This window comes from Mus caroli, chromosome X, assembly GCF_900094665.2.
Source record: "Mus caroli chromosome X, CAROLI_EIJ_v1.1, whole genome shotgun sequence".
Taxonomy (NCBI): Eukaryota; Metazoa; Chordata; class Mammalia; order Rodentia; family Muridae; genus Mus; species Mus caroli.
This window is the reverse complement of record NC_034589.1, coordinates 82,630,637-82,649,204: the sequence shown is the minus strand read 5'-3', so window position 1 is coordinate 82,649,204 and position 18,568 is coordinate 82,630,637. Positions and strand designations below refer to the sequence as shown.

The 18,568-nt window shown below is 35.5% G+C and overlaps 1 protein-coding gene and 1 pseudogene across 1 annotated transcript in view; both read left to right on the top strand.

The window, feature by feature from the left end:
- Il1rapl1 (interleukin 1 receptor accessory protein like 1) overlaps nucleotides 1-18,568 on the top strand; it is a 1,320,182-nt gene that overhangs the window by 410,471 nt on the left and 891,143 nt on the right. The gene's annotated exons all lie outside the window — the stretch shown is intronic.
- On the top strand, nucleotides 11,610-12,492 carry LOC110287016 (annotated as a pseudogene).

Below are 18,568 nucleotides of genomic sequence, written 5' to 3'. Positions count from 1 at the left end.
TGTATCAAAAGATGGCCTAGTCGGGCATCACTGGAAAGAGAGGCCCATTGGACTTGCAAACTTTATATGCCCCAGTATAGGGGAACGCCGGGGCCAAAAAAATGGGAATGGGTGGGTAGGGAAGTGGAGGGGGAGGGTATGGGGGACTTTTGGGATAGCATTGGAAATGTAATTGAGGAAAATACGTAATAAAAAAATATTTAAAAAAAAAAGAATGACTACTCGCAGAGATTATGACTGTTGTCAGCAGAACAGATTTACTATTTTATATATGTGTATTTTTTTGTCATAGTTTATTAGCCAAAATATGTAGATAGTTAGTTAAATGTGATCACATGGCAAACAGTACACTTACATTTAATATATTTAGGTTAGGAGACAAAGTAGTGATTTTCATCATAGCACAATGTTATCAAAGTTTTCTTTCATTCATTCTTCTGACTTACACAATATATTTTTAAATGTAGCAACTTGTATTGCTCAAATGGACTTCATACATCATTCAAGATAGTAATAGTTAAAACAGTCATTATAATACACCAGTAGGTTTAATTTCTCAGCATTGTACATTTCAACATTCCTCTGATATTTAAAACATGTATATATGTATATATATATATTCATTTCAATACATCAGTGAAGGATATATATATATATATATATATATATATAAGAATATATTCATTATATGAAGATTAATACTGAATTGGAAAACTCATAGACTATAACCCATTGCTTTGAAAATTTTGGAATTGTAAATGATATTTGATCTTAAATCAACATGGTATTGTTTTCTAAACACTGGTGTCAAATTAACATGACTCTTCTGTGTCAACAAGAACAAAAACCAATCTAATTTAAATTGTACTCAATAAAGCCAACAAGAATAGTTCAATGTATATGTGTATGTGTATTATACATACATATATATTACATACACATATACACAATATATACATACATATATATACACACACATACACACACACATACAAACACACATGCAGTTGAACTGTCTGTCATTTTACAAAGGAAAGCTGAAAAAAACATTCTGAATGGGTAGTGAATCACTACCATGCACTACTTGTTGCCTCAGTGAATTACTTGAGAATGGATTTGTATGCTTACAATCCATTTCTGTATAATAAAAATGAATGTGGAATTTTTCTTGCTTATATCAAGTACTTATCTCTTGAAACCCTTTAATCATCTGAGTATCACCAATGCAAAATCAGAACCCAGGTGAATCCAAGAAGAGAGGTTCTTCTTTAAGCTTTTAGGAACTAGACATTACCATAGCAACAGGAGGCTTTCTTTTTATAAGGCTTTAATACATCTGCTTTATTTTCCATTGCAACAGAGGTTTACAAAGCCACACTCAAATGCTTTGTTAGTGTTTTTATGGAGTGTCAGCATAGCCATGGTGGGTGTTATAATGAAAAAAAAAAAACCTGAAATTTATACAGGGAAAAAATCAATATAAGTAAAAGCCACATTTAAAACAGTAACTTAACTATGGTTAAAGACAACCTACACTACTTTCACAAAATAAGAAGTATTGATATTTTAAAAAAATGAAATATTCACCTTATAAGGTTCCAATTTTTATATTTACACACACACATATAAATGATCTGTAGTACATATTTATACTGATATTAATAATGACACATGTATTGTTCACTTGATAAAGAATTACCATATATTTTTTGTATAAAAGGGAGTTTATTTGGAATCTGGGGAAGTGGGTATGGGCAGAGAGGAGGGAACCAGGAAAAATAGAAAGAGAGGATAGAGAAAGAGAGGAAGATTTTGACTGGGGACATGTGTGGAAAGAGAGAATAGGTAGAGAGGATGTTGGAGAGAGAGGTGGAAGATTGAGAGGGAGGAGATTGCTAGAGATGAAAGATAGAGGGAGAGAGAGGGAGGGAGGGAGGGAGGAAGAGAGAGAGAGAGAGAGAGTGCAAACAGTCCTTTTACAGATAGACAGGCTCTAACCTGACTGTTGCTAGGCCACTGTTGGGAGGAACCTTGAAGAAATGCTAACATTCCTCCACTTTGGTTTAATTAAAAAGAAGAAGCTAAAAAGAAAAAACAAAAAACCAAAAAAACCCAAGAAGCTAGGGAAAGGTGATGGTGAGGTAGGAATCAGCTCTTCCTGTTCTCTGGCTACTTCCAACTGACTTGGAGGTGATGTTTTTGTTTGTTTGTTTGTTTTGTTTTGTTTTGGGGGGGGGGCTAAGAATTTTGCGATGAGGATGCTGCTCAAGTTCTGGGAAAGCTGGATGTTGTCCAGAGACCTTGGGACCTTCTGCAGGTATGAAGGTACAGGCCCAGTAGGAGCACCTGTGAATGTAAACTGGAATGTCTTTGGGTTGCCTCTCTGGACCTATCCTGGATGTTGATTTTCAGTAAACGCCTGTATTTGGCAAGATGCTAATAGTTGCTGGTGAAGGGAGTGATGAGCAATCCGTGAGCCAGAACACCAAGAAACACCAAGTCTTTCAGCACCATTGGTGTATTTTATAATCTGATCAGTCTCCCATATGAAATCTAGCTATGTTTAAGGATATTTAATTAATCACTTTTCAGTGAATTTGCATGTTAATTAACTGATACAATATTGATTTATGCATATGTATAAATATATTTTGAAGTCATTCTATACTCTAGAAGTTTTAACAGATAACACAGGAGAAGTATGCCTAGATTGATTTTATCATCGTTGTGACCTGACATTATGTGCTTTGGGTATTCTGAAAGTTTTGAGCCTACAGTATTAGAGTATCTTAAGTCATCATTCCTTGATCTTAAAGTGAATTAAGGCAGGAAAGCATAATATTTTGAATAGCAAATCCATTTTAAACAACTTATACTTTATGTGCAGGTAAATTGTAATGCCTCAGAAGCATGATCTCAGAGTCAAGCTTTAGAAAAAAATCTGTTAACTGCCTATATGTCAGAAACATATTCAAGGTCATCAAAGTAGTTCAGACACACATAAATAAAGGTGATGATTTGTATTCCACATAAAAACATGCTTATATTGGACACAAATCTACAAAGAAACAAAGTATACCATGAGTGCTGGATGCTGAAGGGAGTGAGGTATAAAAAATATTGCTTATGGGCATATTTGTTTTTAGAGTTCTCAACCTTTCTAATGCTACAACCCTTTAATGTGGTTCTTTGTGTTGATGTGCTCCTCCAAAATAATTCTTTCATTGCTCCTTCATAACTGTACTTTTGCTAATGTGATGAATTGTAATGTAAATATCTGATAGGCAAAACCCAAAAGGGTCAGGCCCCCTGGGTTGAAAACAAGACTAATGAAAATATTTTACTATTAGACACTGATAATACTTAGACCAGAGTACTATATATTTTCAACCAATGAAGTGTTCACTTTTTGAAATGAAGGTTTAATGATGTGTGATTTATATCTTTAATTTGCTGTCACACTGCCATGGTCTTCAAACAGATCTAGGTGTCAAGGCCTAGAGGTCGTTAATAAGATTTTCAAGATTATTGTTTGGGTGTTTATAGATCACTGTATTTAAAACAAGACTGGGGACAACCAAAAAGTAACAGTGGCAGATATGAGTGGTGATGAAACTGAAGATGAAGTTCATGAGACGCTTAAGTGTTCATAAATGGGTAATAAACTGCTTCATATAAATTTAATGAAGCTCATTCTTGAGGGGGTCATTGCCACACCCCTCTGATTCCATGTGTTAAAAAATATAGTACATTATCATGAATAATTATTTTGTTTTTCTGTGCATAACTTTTATTCAAAGAATGGGCATTATTAGAGACTCTTATGTACGAGAATATTGTAAAACAGCCCAACATATCAGATATATGAATATATTATATGAGACACTTATTTTTACTATTTCTTCCACATCTTGAAGAGTGAAAAATATTATTTATGGTGAATGTGAACCTAGAATTTTAAATCATGTGTAGAGAACACTATACTGATCAGAGATGGAAGAGTAGTAACCTAAAACTCAAAAAAAAAAAACAAAACAAAAAAATTAAGAAGAGTATAAGAATGTTGTTTTATTTTTTTTACTGACAGAATCAGTAAACATATGAATATATGTTTTCAAACAGTGAATGGAAGAACTTTCCATATGATTAAAATGTGAATCATACAGTCAGCTATTGGATGGATCACAGGGCCCCCAATGGAGGAGCTAGAGAAAGTACCCAAGGAGCTAAAGGGATCTGCAACCCTATAGGTGGAACAACATTATGAACTAACCAGTACCTCGGAGCTCTTGTCTCTAGCTGCATATGTATCAAAAGATGGTCTAGTGGGCCATCACGGGAAAGAGAGGCCCATTGGACTAGCAAACTTTATATGCAGTACAGGGGAACGCCAGGGCCAAAAAGTGGGAATGTGTGGGTAGGGGAGTGGGGGGGAGGGTATGGGGGACTTTTGGGATAGCATTGGAAATGTAATTGAGGAAATACGTAATAAAAAAAATTAAAAAAAAACACCCAGACCAAAAAAAAAAAAATATGTGAATCATAAAAGAAACCTAAGGTGACCAAGAGGAACACAGTACTTAATTACCCATAGAAAGTCACTCTATTTTAAGACATTTTCAGTGTCTATTTACTTAAAGTTTTTTTTTCCTTTTTTTTAAAATTTAATTTAATTTTAATTCCTCTTTTTACACTCCATATTCCACTTCCGTCCCCCCCCCAATCCGCCCTCTGTCTGCTCCACATCCCACACCTCCTACCCATCCCACCCCTTCTCCACATTGATGCCCCCACCCCTGACCCCACCTGACCTCTAAACTCTCTGTGGCCTCCAGTCTTTTGAGGGTTAGGTGATTGAACACAGATTTGGCAGTCCTCTGCTTTATATGTGTTGGGAGCCTCATATCAGCTGCTGTATGCTGCCTGGTGGGTGGCCCAGTATTTGAGAGATCTCAGGGGTCCAGATTAATGGAGATTGCTGGTTCTCCTGCAAGATCACCCTTCTCCTCAGCTTCTTTCAGTCTTCCCTAATTCAACAATAGGAGTCAGCTGCTTCTTTCTGTCCATTGGTTGGGTGCAACTATCTGCATCTGACTCTTTCAGCTGCTTGTTAGGTCTTTCAGGGGGCAGTCATGCTAAGTCCATTTTTGTGAGCTCTCCACAGCCTTAGTAATAATGTCATGCCTTGGGACTTCTGTTGCCACATATAACTAAGTTAGACATTTAACAATCTGAATTATATATCTTTTTTTTCCTTTTTATTAATGAATATTATTAATTCCTCTGCTGTACATCCATGAAAAGTTTTTGCTTTTGTTCCTACAAAATATTGTTAAGCTTTACCTGAATATGTTTCAATGTACTTGTGTGTTGAATTAAATATAAAATATAGTGTACAAATGCACATTTCTATAATTGTATATTTTATATATTTTTTTTCATTTCAATTTATCTTATCTGATAACAGTATTTGATAAATTTGCTTTATGTTTTCATATTGTTCTTCAGTTAATTTTGAGTTCTTGCTGTGTAGTGTAGACTTGTGTGGGACTAGTCACTGTTTTGAACTGAAATATTTTTACCTCTATGTCTGGGATGTTAGGGTTAGGGGCATCTACCATCATGCATAGTTTAGTGGTAAAATTTCTGTAGTATACTATATAACTTAATAAATACATATCAGATGAAATTAAAAAAAGAAAGTCACTCTCTTCAACTAAATTGCAAAATATATTATGGAGGGAGTCTATTTAACTGAGATTTTAATTTTCCTCTGAACCTAGAATGAAATTATATCTAATATCTGAATAGTCTCATTTTTTTAAACTTACTTCAATTAAGATCTAGGGTCAATATTTCAAAATGTCTCATCCTTTTCTGTGTTTGACAGTGACCTTTTGTAAAAGGTTAAAGTCACATACCAATATTTTTGTAGAATTTGCTGATAAAAGCTGGGTGTTTAATGCTATCAGATCTGACAGAGATATGTCAGAATTTGGTGACCTTTTCATTGCTATTAATTCTGTAGCTTATTCATACTATTTCTTATTTTTGGAAAAGCATTACTTTAAATAACAAGCATAAATGTTCCACACATTTTCTTCTAAGAGCTATACATAAGGATACTAAAAACACATTAGTACTAGTTATGTAAGCACAGTCATTCTTGCATGCATTACTGCCATAGAAAGAAAATTTACCTTTTTGTACTTGGTGCTTTGATCTTTTTTCTTCCTTGAAGCCCCTTCTTTTCTACATATACAATTTGTAGTCTGTTTATTCATTTAATTCCTTACTTGTGCCTACACTCAGGAACTGGTATAAAATTTCGTTTTTGTTTGTTTTTTCTTTTTGTTTCAATACAAGCCATAACTTTCACCTAGAAAAAGAATTAAATTAATTAAGTCATAGACCCAAAATATTAAGATAATTAATTTTGCTGGGCGTGGTGGCACACGCCTTTAATCCCAGCACTAGGGAGGCAGAGGCAGGCAGATTTCTGAGTTTGAGGCCAGCCTTTTTGAGTTCCAGGACAGCCAAGGCTACACAGAGAAACCCTGTCTCGAAAAACCATCACCACCACCACCACCACCACCAACAACAACAACAACAAAAAACAAAAACGAAAAACAATTAATTTTAAGTTCTAACTACATTTGATATTGAATGGAAATGTGAACATAACACAAGTGTATGAAGGTTTGCCATTACTTTTCCTTTCTTCACTTTCTTTCTTTCTTTCTTTCTTTCTTTCTTTCTTTCTTTCTTTCTTTCTCTCTCTCTCTCTCTCTCTCTNACTTTCTTTCTTTCTTTCTTTCTTTCTTTCTTTCTTTCTTTCTTTCTTTCTCTCTCTCTCTCTCTCTCTCTCTCTCTCTCTCTCTCTCTCTCCCTCCCTCCCTCCCTCCCTCCCTTTCTTTCTTTCTTTCTTTCTTTCTTTCTTTCATTCTTTCTTTCTTTCTTTCCACTCCAGATTTTATTCCCCTCTTCCAGTCCACCCTCTGATTGTTCCACATCCCGTACCTCCTCCCCACCCCCTGACTCTAGAAGGATGTCCACACCCCCAACCCCTACCCAACCAGACCTCTAAACTCCCTGGGGCCTCCAGTCTCTTGAGGGTTAGGTGCATCTTCTCTGAATGAAGCCAGACTCAGCAGTTCTCTCAGAGGTTTGACATTACTTATTTTGAGTTATAAGAGTACCAGATCGTGGGGCATTTGGGTAGAAATAGTGTTTCATTTAGCAAAAATCATGTACAGCTTTCATCATTCTTTCTCAGCAAGCAAATAAAACTCTACCTCACTTAATAAATCATTTGCTTATTTATGAAAATTTTAATGCAACAGTCTCTCTTTAAAAATATTAGAAGGCAAAATGGTTTAATTCTTCATTATCAAACTTGTGACTTTAAAGACATAATAAGCAACTAATGATTTTAATGTAAAAAATTGTCATAATTTTTGATATGCAAACAATATAGTATCCCCAGTAAACTGCCAATTGCAGCTCACACTTGTTAGCATAATCAATTTATTATTTTTACATTATAAATTTGTAATGGAATCCCACAAAAGGGTATTACTAAAAATTACCACTGATGGAAGCTTTCCACTTCATCCCAAAAGATGGACAGTTGACACTACCACAAAACAGAAGACTGCAGCTTCTTTAATCATTTGTCAAAATATATTATATCCTTGTCTATATCTTAGGGTAAAGACTGTCATTAATCTGCAAGTGACAAAGTAAGTAACCATGTTAATGATCAGATGTCTGAATTTTAATGCAAAATTTGCACACACACACACACACACACACATATATGCAATGTTATTGAGCTATGTATTTTCCTCCTGTATATTATTATATTATATGCATATTATATCTATTATATTACTTTATATTTAAAATATAATATCACCTTATAAAACATAATATAATATAACAAATATAACATAATATAAAATAAATTAAAATGTTGGTCATAGTGAAATCTGCTGGGTGTACTCAGAATGACAGACAATGCAGCAGTTGGACAGAAGCAGCATAGATTAGTGTAAAGAGTGCATACCAGCTATAAATGTAACAGTGTTCATTTGCTAAAGGGATTGATTTTGCATCTGCAAATAGGAAATAAGTAAGCATCCAACTCTTTTCTTGCAAGACAAATTCAAACAGGGTCCTTGAAAAGCTTTCTTTAGAAATCTTAGTCATTTTAATTTTGGATGCTGTCTCTTATGTTTTATGCAAAAGATGATAACTTACAGTGGCTATGAAATGCAATTGCATTTATAGCACATGTCATATAGGTGATTCTGTGGATTTCCTTTTGTAAAACAGGTGAATATTTTAATTAGAGCCAGTGAGAACACTAGTTTTTCTCTTCAAAGTTCTAATTAGTTTTCAAAACATGACATCAGTTTTGCTCCTTATTTAGCACCTCAGAAAACTAGCAACTATGAGAATTTAGCACGAAAATAAATCCTTGGAGTCCCAAAGTCTGATTGTCCAAATAATTATAAAGAGCTAATTCATGAATTTATCCATGTCGGATTCATATAGCTTGGTAAAGAGCATATAAATTATGTATTGTCAGGCAGATACATGTCATTAGTTTCTCATGAAAATGTAGACAGAAAATAATGGAAGAAGTTAGATTTGAACCCAAATCTGTCTTTCTGTGAAATTTATGCTTTATGTCACGAGTTGTATTGTCTGTAAGAGCAATTTTGTTGAAGTAAATATTAGTTTTTACTTTGAAAAATATCAGTTGTTTTCAGCTTAATTATCATATTACCTAATATTAGCAATGAGTTATCTGCTTCCCAGAAATATATTTATATTTTAGAAACCTGGTGAGAAAACAATTAAAACAAATGTCTCTCTCTCTCTCTTTCTCTCTCTCTCTCTCTCTCTCTCTCTCTCTCTCTCTCTCTCTCTCTCTCTCTCTCTCTNCTTTGAAAAATATCAGTTGTTTTCAGCTTAATTATCATATTACCTAATATTAGCAATGAGTTATCTGCTTCCCAGAAATATATTTATATTTTAGATACCTGGTGAGAAAAAACATCAGAAGCAAGGCGAGCTCTTTTTGTTTCTCTCTCTCTCTCTCTCTCTCTCTCTCTCTTTCCGAGACAGGGTTTCTCTGTGTAGCCCTGGCTGTCCTGGAACTCACTCTGTAGACCAGGCTGGCCTCGAATTCAGAAACCCACCTGCCTCTGCTTCCCAATTGCTGGGATTAAAGGCATGGCCACCACTGCCTGGCTTATAAATGTCTCATTTAAGAGCATACATTTTTTAGTATTGAAATTTTTATTCACCCACTCTTGTCACTCTCTGCCTGCCATTTCTCTTCTGGTTTTAAGTTTGTCATCCTTATACTTTTTTCTCTCCTTTCTACTCATTTCCCTTTGTTTTTGCATAAAATGTGCACTTACACCGTATATACATATGCATGTCGCTGTGTGTAAAGCATTATTTGAATGTTGGCTTATTAGTAGAATATTCCACTTTTCTTCATTTTCTCCTTCCACTATGCATTTATCCCCTCCACTTCATTCCATTCTCTTCGTTATGACATAATGTGCATAGTATACAATTTACAAGTTTAAAGTATACAATGAAAAACTTTTAGTAAATCCATATTGTTTTGCAGTTGACTCAAACTAATTTTATACTATACTTACTGCATTTAAATCCAACATTAGAACTCTTCTATCCTAATACTGTTTCCACTTGCATTGCTTTTCCAGGAGGAATCATTAATCCACTTATCTATATTTTGTCCCTATATTTCTGCCTGTTATGGACATTCCATATAAATGGAACTATGTAATGTGGCCAATTATTTTTCCAAGATTCTCCCATTCAAAACAACACCTCAAAATTTTATACTTGTAGATATGCGTTTAGGTAGGCCTATGGCTATTTTTCGTGCTGAAACAATGTGCTGAACATATACTACCAATTCCATTTATCAGTTTATACTTATTGGGAAGTTTCCCCTTGATGCTTATTATAATTACCACTATTATGAACATTCATGTATAAGTAAATATAAGTTTCCATTTTTCTTGTTTGTATACACAGGTGTGCAATAGTTGTTTCAAAACTGTTAATAATGTCTCACTTGGAGAACCAAATAATCCCCTACTCAGGCCATAAATATTATAACTGCATTGTTTGACTCTGTGATCATTTTAAATCCTAAACTTTATGAATGATTTTCACTGTCTGTTGTTTGGTAGTAAATGAAAAACCTTTAATTTCACATTAATTTAATTATTAAGAAATTTTTGAGTTTTTATGATGCCCATCTTGAGGATGAATCAACAAATACACCTGATTATGGGTTAAAGAGATAGCACGGTCAATAAGGTGCTATGAAATACCTGTGATTAATTTGATTGCAATCCCAAGAATGCATATAAAATGGGAGATTGGTCTAGCCCTTTTAATTCTAAGGAAGATGTGATGGAAGACAGAGCCAAGTGAATCCCCAAAGCTTACTGGCTTGTTAGCCTAAGTGATTTGTTTTCATTTCAGTGTTGTAAAGATCTTCTCTCAAAGTAGTGGAAGTTAGATGAGATGAACACCAGATGCTATCTTTGATGTCCATGCACACATGTTAAACATACTCAAGAACATTTACATATGTACACACACACAGCTTGCTTTGTGTTATCCACATTTGTTGATATATCTTTAAATTATATCTTAATTTGCTTTAAAGTTTGTGAGTTTTTAATTCCTTTTCTTCACTAAGCCATATTCTAATTTGTTTGCTAACATTTCTGTGTTTTTTAGACTCTACTTAAAATATTATCTCTTAAGTGAAATTTACTCAGACACAAATATATTCTTCATCATCATACCCTTTACAATAAGAACTTTCTTCTCCATCCAACTCTAGCAATGTCTTCAAACACCCATAACCCATATTATTATATGGAGAACGTAATTATGCCAACCAGTAAGCTTCTAGGATTCATTTGTCTCTGTCTTCCATCACATCATCTTTAGGATTACAAAAGGTCAACTAAACTCTCTTTTTATGTGGGTTCTGGAGATTGCAACTGAGTTCATTCCTTAAGCATGTTTCATAGTGCCATATAGCCTGAGCCATAATAATATAAAGTTGCTTTGTTTTTAACACTAGATTATGAGACTATATACCAATAACCTTTTAATGTAGTATATATTACAAGTGCAGAAGCTAATAATTTGTGTATGAATAAACAATGTGTTAGTGATGTCTTCTCAAGGAAACATTGGCCAATTATACATAGCATCAAAATTCATCACTCTTGAAATCAGACCACAGTGGAGTAAGTTAAGCCTAAATTTGAATCAAAATTCTGTAGATGGTTTGATGGCCAAAAAGTAAGTGACTGCTTCGGTCTGTTTTCAATAATACAAGGTACATAAACATAAAGAGAACTGTGGAAAGATGCCCAATTAGATCACTTTGTATTTGTAGAATGTTATTCCAAATAGTTGTTTATTTCATGCAAACTGCTACTCCATACCATTGAAAAGGGCAATTTGGGGCCAGGGCATTCATGTGGAGGTCAGAGTGAAACTAAATGTGAGTGAATGCAACAGAAGGAGTTATGGCTGACAAATTATTTGAGTCCATTGGAAAGTTCGGCCTGGCATTAGCACTTGCAGGAGGCCTGGTGAACTCTGCTTTATAGAATATAGATGCAGAGCACAGAGCTGCCATCTTTGCCTGATTCCCTGAAGTACAGGACATTGTGGTAGGTAGGGGAAATGACTCACTTTCCCATCCCTTGGGTACAGAAACCAATAGCCTTTGACTGCCACTCTTGAACACAGAACATACAGGTCATCCCTAGTATCAAAGACCTGAAGAATGTCAACATCACACTATGCATCCTCTTCCTGCTGGTGGTCATCCAACTTCCTCATATCTACACCAACATAGGCGAAGATTATGATTAGCTGGTGCTGCTGTCTATCAGCACAGAGGTCCTCAAGTTGGTGGTGGCTTGCTTTGATGAGGAGGAATTGATTACCCAGTGAGAGCTGGTCTTCAGACAGGTGAGCAATAGCCTCACAGATTGAGCATCAACAACATTTGGGTTCATCTGTGATGATGTGTCCCTGACACATCTGACCTTCAGAAAGGAGTTCACAGAGGCAGTAGAACTCAAACAGGTGGCTCGACAGGAAGAGGAGAGAGACAGATTTGTGGTGGAAAAGGCTGAGCAGCAGCAGAAGGCAGCCATCATCTAAGCTGAGGGTGACTTCAAGGCAGCTGAGCTGATTGCCAACATGCTGGCCACAGCAGGTGATGGCCTAATTGATCTGTGAAAGCTGGAAGCTGCCTAGGACATTGCATATCAGCTCTACTGCTCTCTGAACATCACCTACCGGTCAGTGGAGCAGTTTGTGCTTCTCCAGCTTCCCCAGTTGAGGCCTCCCCTGCTTCACCTTCTCAGACCAACCATGCCACAGCCTCTATTATTCTGAATGATGCGGTCCTTCTCTCCCATGCCAGAAACCACTGTGAAATTTAAAGATTGGCTTAAAGTGAAAGGAATAAAAGTAAAATAACTTCAAGAAAGAAAGAAAGAAAGAAAGAAAGAGAGAAAGACAGAGAGAGAGAGAGAGAGAGAGAGAGAGAGAGAGAGAGAGAGAGAGAGAGAGAGAGAGGGAAAATTGCCAAATTCCATTTAAAAATGAAATTTTAAGAAATATAATTAGATGAGGCACACGTAATCTCATCCAAAGGTTATAAACACTTAAGAGCATATTCTTCCTAGGGAAAAAAAAATCATTGGAAACTTTCTGTATTAAATTTGCATTTTTGTCTTTAGTAAGAGAAAATAAGAGGATAAATGAAGTCATAAAAAGGCTCCACACCAGAATTCCTTGTGATTTTGGAGAAGAAAAAAAAAAACATGATATTATTGCTAGCTCTATTGTTAGTTTGATATAAATGGGATCAGCTGATATATAATGCTTCTGCTACTATTTAATAAACAGAAGCCACAAAAGTAAGCTTCTTGTGTAGCAAATCTTTTTTTTATTTAATTTTTACACACCATATTTTATTCCCAGTCCTCCATCCACCCTCCGACTGTTCCACATCCCACACCTCCTCCCGACCCCACCCTGTCTCCACGTGGATGAACCCACCCCCACTCCACCTGACCTCTAAACTCCCTGGGGCCTCCAGTCTCTTGAGGGTTAGATGCATCATCTCTGACTGAACACAAATCCAGCAGTCCTCTACTATATGTGTGTTGGGGGCCTCATATCAGCTGGTGTGTGCTGTCTGTTTGGTGGTCCAGTGTTGGAAAGATCTCAGGGGTCCAGATTAATTGAGACTGCTAGTCCTCCTACAGAATCACCCTTCTCCTCAGCTTCTTTCAGTCTTCCCTAATTCAAAAACAGGGGTCATCTATTTCTGTAGCAAATTCTTTTTTGAAGTAATCATCAAGAAGATTTGGTTTTCAAATCTCTTCCACTAAAACTTTTATAAATGTGAGTATTATTACAGCATTAAACAGCATCAAATATCTTATTTGAGTACATGAACTTACTAACCCATAGATATTTGATTTTTAGGTGACTTACTATTCTTTTAAAAATACATTTTAATTCTAAGTATACAAATTTTTAGAATTATGAAAAACTGATGTATGATTTATATAACATTCTCTGAGATCAAGGCAAATGAGAGGAGACAACAAAATATATTGTCAGTAGTTTGAAAAGAGCTAATTTTCCCACTCTATTGAGCCTTTGACCATGAACACAAAATATATACCATTGACATGCTTATATTTTAGTTTATTTTCTGAAATTGAGAAATAGTTGCATAAATGTTCAACTTAGTCTTTTAATATATTCTTTCTGTATGAGTTAACTTCTAAAATAGAAGATTAAATTCTTTTAGGTTTTACATGGTGATGATATTAGTGAATTCAGAAATTTGAGACAAAAAATATCAAATTAAAACTTTCACATTTTGAATTTTACATTTCTGTCTTCAGGGACTGAATATAAATTTCAAGCTTGGTTGCTTAGGAATAAAGAGCTTTAGCAAAGATAGTAGTTTGAGCAAAATAATAATTATATAGAAGTCTAGAAATAATCCTATTGAAAGAATTAAAATTGTTCAGGAAAATGGGAAGTTAGGAGAAGGCCAAAGAGAAGGTGAATGCTAATTCAAAGTACTAATGAGAATCAATCTCAGGGACTGCTTTTGACTGAGTGGTGCACTTTCATAAAGTCTCAATTGCAACATCATATCTGTACCTCCTTTCCTGGTATTTGTTTTCTGTTCAATTCTAACATATTAGATAATGCATTTATTTTTAGTTTGGTTTTGTAAGAATAATACTGAGTCCGTATTGAAATGAAAGGTTTAAAGCTAGTAATCTCTTCGAATTTTATGTTTCAAGGGCAAAAAAGTTCTAATATGTTTCCTAACTTACCACATTTTTGCATTGTTTTTAAAAATTTTGTATTGTTACTTCTTTACACTTAATGAAAGCAATAATGTGTTACTTATTCACATAACTTAAAACATAATGTTAAGCTTGTTTGGGAAGAAGGAGCAGAACTTCTTAGATATAAAAATCAAGTTACTTATTTTTGTTTTATAACTGTTACTCCCCATTTCAGATAATAGTTAAGCAAAATTAAACCAATTCTACTTCAAATGAAGAAGTTGTTAAGCATTCTTAAAAGCTATTCCCAAAAGCCCATGACAATTTGGATTTTTAAGAGATACTTTGTTTCTATTTTATTTTCTTATTTGCATTAAGAATGAGTATACATTAAGGTAAAAATCTCCCATAAAGTTGGAGGACTGCTACTGTAGACCAGTTAAGATTTTAATAAAGCAAGGAACATTTACATGTCCTTATTATTTTCATCATTCAGCTTCTAAGCTATACTGATGTATAAGCAGGCTCTTTTGTAGTAGCATCCAAGAAAGACAAAATAATAGTTTCTGCATCTAGAGTGTTAATGACTGATGCAAACCATCTTATTCACTGATAGAAGATAATAAAGACAATTTAGTAATAAAATGCTATGATATTTTTTATAAAGATCATCTATGAGTTGATTGTTCGTTCATTAGATCAATATAGTTCCTATTTGACAGGTGACTTAACTTCTTCAGCCTATTCCAGGCTACACTTCCCATTTTATTTTCCTTCTTTTAAATACTTTTGTTCTATTGTGTTAGTTTGAGTGGTTGGAAATAACATACATTAATTTCTCCTTATATATTGAATTCAGGAATACTTCATTATAACTGTGCAGCAATGAAAATGTTATTGAGTTAGGGGACTAATATCCAATATATACAAAGAAATCAAGAAGGGTACAGAGCTAAACAAAGAATTCTCAACTGAGGAATACTGAATGGCTGAGAAGTACCTGAAAAAATGTTCAACATCCTTAATCATCAGATAAATGCAAATCAAAGAAACCCTGAGATTTCACCTCACACCAGTAAGAATGGCTAAGATCAAAAATTCAGGTGACAGCAGATGCTGGCAAGGATGTGGAGAAAGAGGAGCACTTCTCCATTGCTGGTGGGATTGCAAACTTGTACAACCACTCTGGAAATCAGTGTGGTAGTTCCTCAGAAAATTGAACATAGTACTACTTGAGGACCCAGCTATACCACTCCTGGGCATATACCCAAAAGATGCTCCAACATATAACAAGAACACATGCTCCACTATATTCATAGCAGCCGTATTTATAATAGCCAGAAGCTGGAAAGAACCCAGATATCCCTCAACAGAGGAATGGATACAGAAAATATGGTACATTTACACAATGGAGTACTACTTAGCAATTAAAAACTATGAATTCATGAAATTCTTAGGAAATGGATGGATCTGGAGGATATCATCCTGAGTGAGGTAACCCAATCACAAAAGTACTCACATGATATGCATTCACTGATAAGTGGATATTAGCCCAGAGACTTAGAATGCCCAAGATACAACCTGCAAAACACAGGAAACTCAAGAAGGAAGACCAAAGTGTGGATACTTTGTTCCTTATTAGAATGTGGAACAAAATACCCATAGAAGGATTTACAAAGACAGAGTTTATGTGGGAGTGTGGGTGGGTTGGGGAGCAGGGCAGAGAGAGGGTATAGGGAATTTTCGGGATAACATTTGAAATGTAAATGAAGAAAATATCTAATAAAAAAGGAAAATGTCAAAAACAAAACAAAGAAACAAATAAACAAAACAAAGAAAAAGTTTGGAGCTGAGAAGGAAGGAAAAACCATCCAGAGACTGCCCCACCTGGGGATCCATCCCATAAACAACCACCAAACCCAGACACTATTGCATATACCAGCAAGATTTTGCTGACAGGATGCTGATATACCTATCTCTTGTGAGGCTCTGCCAGTGCCTGGCAAATACAGAAGTGGATGCTCACAGTCATCTATTGGATGGAACGCAGGGCCCCCAATGGAGTAGCTAGAGAAAGTACCCAAGGAGCTGAAGGGATCTGCAACCCTATAGGAGGAACAACAATATGAACTAACCAGTACACTTAGAGCTTGTTTTTCTAGCTGCGTATGTAGCAGAGGATGGCCTAGTAGGCCATCAATGAGGTCTTGTGAAGATAATATGCCCCAATACAGGAGAATGCCAGGGCCAGGAAGAGGGGAATGTGTGGGTTGGGGAGCAGAGCAGGGGGAGGTTATAGGGGACTTTTGGGATAGTATTTGAAATGTAAATGAAGAAAATATCTAATTAAAAAAATAAAAGGGACTTCTGTAATAACTTTTCAAAAAAATGAAAAAAAGAACCATAAAACTACAAATAGCAAAATTCTATACAGACATAAGTAGTCTGAATATAAAACAAAAATTACAAGTTACATCAGGCCATTGAGGTACAAGCCTGTAATTCCAACACTCAGAAGTAGAGGGATCAAGAGTTAAAGGCCAGCCTGAGCAAAACAGCAAGACTGTCACACATGTACATGCACAAATAAATTACAAGTTTCAAACAAAAAAAAAAGAGAAAGAAAATGTTATGGAGATTCTCTGTCTTCATATGTAAAATAGAAATAAAAAGGACTGGTAATGTGTAAGTCCTCCCTGCATATTCACATGTGTGCCTATTTGTCAATATATTTGTCTATATAATTATCATGTCTAAAATTCAATAAGTAGAATATTTTAGGCACTTAATATACATTATATTAGCTATTAAGGGCAAGTTGGGAGAAGTGTAAATGATGTCATTGATAAAGTTACTCATGTATGAATTCTAAAAATACTTTGAGAACAAGAGGTTAAAACATGATATTAGTTATCTCATTTTCAATATTGTGTACATTTAGAAATATATTGCTCATGTCTATGGAGGCTGTGCATTGCTTAATTTGGATGGTGATATTTTACATAACATGTAATGTGGATGACATTACATGTATCCTGTGGACTGCAAAACTAAATATAATGGCTATCTTAACACTTTATGCCATATATTATATTTGAAAATGAAATATTTATATTTCTAAATGGCATAGAGCTAGCAGCGATTCTTTAAAATAATTATTTATTTATATATTCCTTTTTTTAAAAATTGCTCTTATATTTTTTAGAGTCTAGTCATTACCCACTCCTGGTCTTGCCTCCCACATTTCCTCATCCTATTCCTCCTTTCCTGTCTCCAAGAGGATGTCCCCCATTCCCCCCATCCTCTACCAGACCTTCCCACTCCCTAAGGCCTCAATTCTCTCAAGGGTTAGTTGTACTTTCTCCCACTGAAGCCAGACCAGGCAGTCCTCTGCTATATATGTGTTGGGGGCATCATTCACCTTCTTGCAGCCTTTCCTAATTCAACTGCAGGGGTCCTTGACTTTAGTTCATTGTTTTGGTGTAAGTATCTGCAACTGCCTCAGTCAGTTGCTTGTTGGGCCTCTTGGATGGCAGCCATGCTAGGCAGCCATGCTAGGTATGTAAGCATACCACAGCATCAGTAATAGTTAGCTCTTGGAACCTCTTCTTGAGATGGATCCCAAGTTGGGCCGGTGAGTGGACCCCCTTTCCCTTAGTCTCTTCTCTATTTTTGTCTCTGCAGTCCTTTTAGACAGGAACACTTATGGGTCATAGTTTTTAAATGTGGGATGGCAACCCCATCTCTAATTTAATGCCTTGTCTTTCTACTGGAGGTGGACTCTACAAGTTTCCTCTCCCCTCTGTTCCACATTTCATCTAAGGTCCCTCCTTGAGTCCTCTGATTCTCTCATGTACCAGGTCTCTGGTCCATTTTAGAGACACCCCACCCCCACCCCTCCCAACCCTGAGGTTGCATATTTTCATTCATTCTGCTGGTCTTCAGGGCTTTTCTCTTGCCCCCCCCCATACCTGATCATATTCCCCTATTCCCTTCCCCCTGCCCTTTCCCACCCAGATCCCTCATTCCCTTTACCTCCTGTGATTTCTTTCTTCTCCCTCCCAAGCATCTCTACTTGGGCCCTTCTGATTGTTAAACTTCTTTATTTCTGTGGATTGTAGGGTATTCTGTACTTTTTTTTTTTTTTT